A 6000-nucleotide genomic window follows, 5' to 3' on the forward strand; every position below is an offset into this window, starting at 1 on the left:
CTTCCGTGGCATCACGGAAGAGTCAGATGTGCGTTTGTTGGGCCCAGGCAGTGGGGGCTGCCGTGGTCGGGATCAGTGGGTTCCATTTGGTGGAAATGCTGCCTTGCGCCTCTTCTAGGTGGATGCTCGCTTCTGCTGTGCCAGGGGCCACAGGTTCCTAAGATTTTTCGGCTTTGATCAAGGAAAGTAACCTTTCACGGGACAGCAGGCCACCTGGTCTTCACATCTTAACGGGAAGCCCCTCACGACCGTCCTCAGAGTAACAGGAAACAGACCAAAGAGAATCGGTCGCCGAAAGGCAGAGAGAGGCTGGTTTCATGTGGAAGAACGTGTTCTCAGAGCACTTGAATCTAAAAGGGCTACTCCGAGAGATTTCACCACATTTCATAAAGCTCAGAATGTTGAGTGTTCTGGAAAAATGACCGTGTGCTTATTCTTAAACCTTCAAAAACTGTGTTTCCTGTCATCATAGCTGTGAAGAAATAATTACGATAAACTTAGCAGAAGAGGCTGGGGCTCAGCCTCAGAAGCGAACCCCCTTCCTCGCTCCCCCGCCCCCGCCTCTATCTCCTCATCCAGGAAATGGGGATGAGAGCCGTGTCTCCCGCCAAGGCTACTGAGGTGGCTCTGGGGGGCAGCATCGGGGCAAAGGCCAGGGAGGGAAGGCCTGCGGGGAGGGTGCTCTGAGAAGGCTAGGCAGGGCCCTGGGGGTCCCTGTGCCAGCACCAGCCCACAGGACCCCCGGGGAAGCAGGCCTCGCTTGACATCCCCCCTAGTTTCGGGGAGCAGCCCCTGCGACTTGTCGCCCTGAGATAAGCCACGGCGGCTTTCGGAGCAGCGGCCGGGGCCCTGGGACAGCGTGCTCGCTCGCGGTTGTTAGGATGGAAACACGTCACGCACAGTACGAACACTGAACAGTGTGATCACTTTAAAGCCATCCAAGCCAATGGAAGAGAACAGAAGGATCATTTTTAAGTATCTTGGGGGGTTTGTGAAACGTGTATTAAAATGCACAAAAATTGGGTGTTGACTTTAGGGACAAAAGCCTTTTTTGCCAGATAGTTTCTTTTTATATGTTATTGTCGTTAAGAACACTTAACGCAAGGTCTGCCTTCCTAACACATTTTTAAGAACACAATACAGTATGTGCGCTGTCCGGCGTCATGCAGCAGAGCTCCGGAGCGGATCAGCTTGCTTCTCTGGCACCTGCTCCCCGTCGATTAGCCCCTGCCCTCTCCCTTCCTCCAGCCCCCCGCTGCCACCATTCTACTCTCTGCTTCTGCCAAGTGGACTATTTAGATAGCTCAGACGGGTGGAATCCTACAGTATTTGTCTTTCTGTGACTGGCTTATTTCATTTAGCTCAATATCTTCCAAGTTCATCCATGCTGCCTCGTGGGGCAGAATTCCTTTCTTTTTTAAAGGTGAATGATATTCCATTGTGTGCATATATCACACGTTACCTTTTCATCACGCACATTTATGTTGTTTGCATAGCTTGGCTATGGTGGATAATTTTTCAATGTTTAGGTTTGACTTTGGACTGTGTGTTTCTAAGTACCTTTGAGTAGATGTGCACCTGATCTGGAAGTTTCCTTCCCATGCAATAGTTCTGCTAGGAAGGAGCCAGAGAGACCACTCAGGTTTCCCACTTCCTCAGCAGGTCACCAGTTGGCAGGGGAGACCAGTCTTGGCTGGGATAGAGGCAAAGCTCGACCCTGGCCGGGCACTTTCTGTCCAGTCTGGGTTCATGTCCGAGCGTTTGCATATCACAGGGTAGAGGGCAAGAAACAAAAAGCCAGCAAATAAGGTGCTTAATTTGAATGACTAAAGGCAGACTTTCTATATTGTTAGTATGATTGAGACCTCATTATAAATAAACAAATGAATAAAAAAACCAAAGACTTTCATTATTCGTTTCTTAGGGCTGCCTTTAACACAGGACCACAAACCAGATGGCTTAAACCACAGAATTTATTCTCCCAGTGTTCTGAACACCAGAAGTCCTGAGATCGAGGTGCAGGCAGGCCCTGCTCTCTCTGAACCTCTAGGGGAGGATCCTTCCTGCCCCTCCAGCCCTGGTCTGTGGGCGTTCCTTGGCATTCCTTAGCTTGTAGCTGCGCACGCTGGTCTCAGCTGCCTTTTCTCTGTGTGTCTCCGTCTTCTCTTCTTATAGGGACACCGGTCACGTTAGCTGGGGCCCACCTGAATCCACTATGACTTTATTTTAATTTAACAAACTATAACTGCAAAGGCCCTCTTTCCAAATACGGTCACCTTCTGAGGTTCCAGGTGAACACAAATCGGGAGGACAGTGTTCAATCCAGTACACTGGGCAAACTCAAGAGCTGAGTGACACCTCGCTTCTCTCCTTTGCACAGGCCACGATGGCGGACAACTTTGGGAACTGATAATGACCTGCCACCAAAGCTGTCTCCAAAGCCCAACCAATTAGAACATAGAGCAAGGCCAGGTGTCCCAGGAGCTCCTGAGAAAATGCTTCGGTCCCAAAGCTCGGGTGTGGGCCATTGTTCCCACGGATGGTCTCAGACCACCCGTAATGGCTGCTTTGGGGTTTGCCTTTTAAAGCCAAGGACCAGGTCTGCGTGCGTGCGTGTGTGTGTGCGTGTGTGCGTGCATGTGTGTGTGTGTCTTTGTGTCTGGGGGGTGGGTGTGCACATGTGGGCGTGTGTGTGTCTCTGTGTCTATGTGGGGGGTTGTGTGTGTGCACCCGTGTGTCGTAAGGAGGCCTCTGGCAGCCCTGTCCTGGACCCTGACCCGGCCCCCCGAGGCCAGGGAGGCCGCTGTGCTCACCCCGAGCTCACTGGCTCAGCCCCTTCTGTCCCGCATCCCTGGGTGTGGGGGCCTCTCCGAGGGTTACTGAGGAGGCAGTTGACATTTAAAGGAAAATGAGTTTCTAAGATGCCTGAGAACCGTTCCTGGAATCCCTGTTCTCAGCAGCGCACCCTCCAGAGAGCGGCAGACAGGGAGCCAGGGCGCCATCAGGCATCTGACCAGGGCTGCAGAATGCGCACCTGCCAAGGTCACATCCAGCGGCGCCAGGCGCCCCAGGGCTGCCACACACAGCAGTGGCCGTGGTCAGCTGAGGAGTGGGGGAGCTTCTTGCCCCCCGCACTGGTCTCTGGGGGTCCTCTCTGGGGCAGGGAGGGGAGGCAGGAGCCGCGGGCCCCCTCGCCGAGGGTACTGCTCAGGCCCAGGGTGAGCCGGGGCACAGGGGTGACACCCACATGCAGCAGCCTCGGCCCACCGTGCTCTGCCCTTTCCTCGGGAGTCTGTCCCAGGGCCACTTGCAAAGTACAGAGGGACCGTGTGGACTGCACACCAGTCATGCACAATCGGCCTCCCCATGTTCTCACGGAGAGCGCCCAGCCCAGCTGCAGGGCCCGGGGTGGGGGGGGGGCAGGGGGGACAGGGAGGCTGGGTGGGAGCCGCCACCCTTCTTTGGCCTCCTCTGACGTCCAGGGTGGGGAAGCCCACAAAGAGAGCCTGCTTAGTCCCCACGGCTGGACAGGGGTCCAGGCAGATCCCAGCAAGCCCGCGTCTCCCATCCCCGGCATCGGGGGGCCTCCGGGACCACGAAGTGATGTCCCAGCAGCTGGGACACGGCAGCCGGATCCAAACTGCAGCGTCATGACTGCTTCTGTGAGTCGTGTTACATGATCTCCCCCGTCTGATAGGGCCTGGGGACTGTGCTTACACACCCCACTCCCTCACACACATACTCATCCCCACACACTCGCACCCCCATTCACACACACCCCACACTTATACTCACATGCACATTCACACCACCCACACTCACACACGCTCACCCCACCCCCTCACACACTCACCCCAAACACACTCTCCCATTCACATGGACTCACCCCACACCCATACTCACATGCACCCTTATACACATAAATGCATATTCACATGCTCACCCACACACTCACCCCACACTCCCACATATTCACTCATACACAATCACACACTTACCCTCACACTCACCCCCTCTCATCCCACCCCCCCTAAGCTGGCTGGGGAAGCTGACAACAGTTTTACTTTGAAAAATAAGATTAACTAGTTCTATTTGTGTCCTGAGCTGGAGAAATGGCCCCTTCTCCAGAGCTTTGTCATGGAAATTCATAGAAAAAGAATTGGTTGGAAGTCAAAACCCCCCCAAAAAAGCCCCAAGGGAAAAGGACTTGGGAAGTGGACTTGGCCAAGTCTGTATTGTTCCCAGGGTGGCTCATGGTAATGAGCCCATCAGGGTAAAAGTGCTCCAGGGGCCCCTGTGAAGCTTGACCCCCTCTGCAGTCGACAGCCTGCTGCAGGGAGGCAGGTGAGGGGCTGCGGGGAGGCAGGTGAGGAGGCTGCGGGAGGCAGGTGAGGAGGCTGGGGGAGGCAGGTGAGGGGCTGCGGGGAGGCAGGTGAGGAGGCTGCAGCACCTGGGCCTGGGAGCTGGATGGGCACACAGCACTCCTGGAGGAAAACCCAGTCCTCCGAGGTGAAACTTCCTCGGGTTCGTCAAAAGCGAGAACCAGTACAGTCATCATGGAGGACCAATCAGAAATATGTACTGAAATTCTTAAATGTTTATCTCAGTAATTTCCCTCCTAGGAATTTATCCCCAGGACGTGAGTGTAGATGCGCAAAAGGACTTCATCCAGGGTTATTTATACGAGCAAACGAATGGAAACATCCTCAGTGCCCACACTAGAGGACTGCTCAGTTAGATTAAATCCAGATGATGGGAGAAAAGTTTCCTAAAATTAAATACTTGGGAAAATTTTCTCACAGTATAGTTAATTGAAAAAGGCAGATTACAAAATAGGAAAGCAAGATTATCTCAATTTGGGGTGCAGTGTGTGGGTGGGTATGCATGTGAGTGTGTGGGGGTTGTGAGTGTATGGCTGTGTAAATGTGTGAGTGTGGGGGATGTGTGGGAGTGTGATGTGTGGAAGTGAGTGTATAAGTGTGTGTGAGTGTGATTATGTGGGATGTGTGAGCGTGGGGTGTGTGTGGGTATGTGGGGTGAGTGTTTGAGTGAGTTTGTGTGAGTGTAGGGGTGGGGTAAATGTGTGAGTGAGTCTGTATGATTGTGTGTGACCGTATGAGTGTAGGTGGTGTGGGGGTGAGTGTGCGTGGGTGAGTGTGTGGGTTGGGGGGTGAGTGTGTGGGGTGTCTAAGCACAGTCCCCAGGCCCTATCAAACGGGGGGAGATCATGTAACACGACTCACAGAAGCAGTCATGACGCTGCAGTTTGGATCCGGCTGCCATGTCCCAGCTGCTGGGACATCACTTCGTGGTCCCGGAGGCCCCTCGATGCCGGGGATGGGAGACGCGGGCTTGTGGGGATCTGACTGGACCCCTGTCCAGCCATGGGACTTTAAGCAGCTTCTTCATCTCTCTGATAATTTTACATACTTGGGGAAGATGGCCTCGGGTGGGTCATGGGCCCCATCCCAAGGACGGCGTGGAAGCTCTGAAGAGCAGGCTGGCGGCCAGGGGCTTCGTGGGTCTGGGGAGTGGCAGGGGAGCCAGCATGCGGGAGGAAAGTGTGCAGGAGTCTGGGGGCTTTGGGAGGGGGAGAGGAAAGACGTTTTAAGATGTTTTTCTCTCCTTTGTGAACATAACAAATTTAGGAAAGACCTACAGTACTTCTCAAGGCTATTGCTGGAGGTGACCTTGGATTTGGCTTTGGTTGCGTCTTCATGGGACCATGCTGAGATGCGCCATGAGGCTACCGTCTTTAGGCAGATTACCTAAACGTGCCTCGGGTAGAAAATACACCAGATGGAGGGCAGGGTGAACAGTTTGCCGTTTGGCCTTCACGATCACCCCTCCTCTCTACCCTCCCCCCGCCACACACACACACACCAGCCACAATCCCTGAGCTGGGGTGGGTCATCTGGCGCTCTCCGCCTCAGCTGAGTCCCCTCCCCAACACCCACACCCCCGGGAGGCCTGGGCGGTTTGCTCTGGGACTGTTTTCTG

Source organism: Mirounga angustirostris, unplaced genomic scaffold (assembly GCF_029215605.1).
Source record: "Mirounga angustirostris isolate CCGP_5_RB_7025 unplaced genomic scaffold, mMirAng1.0.hap1 SCAF_3, whole genome shotgun sequence".
Taxonomy (NCBI): domain Eukaryota; kingdom Metazoa; phylum Chordata; class Mammalia; order Carnivora; family Phocidae; genus Mirounga; species Mirounga angustirostris.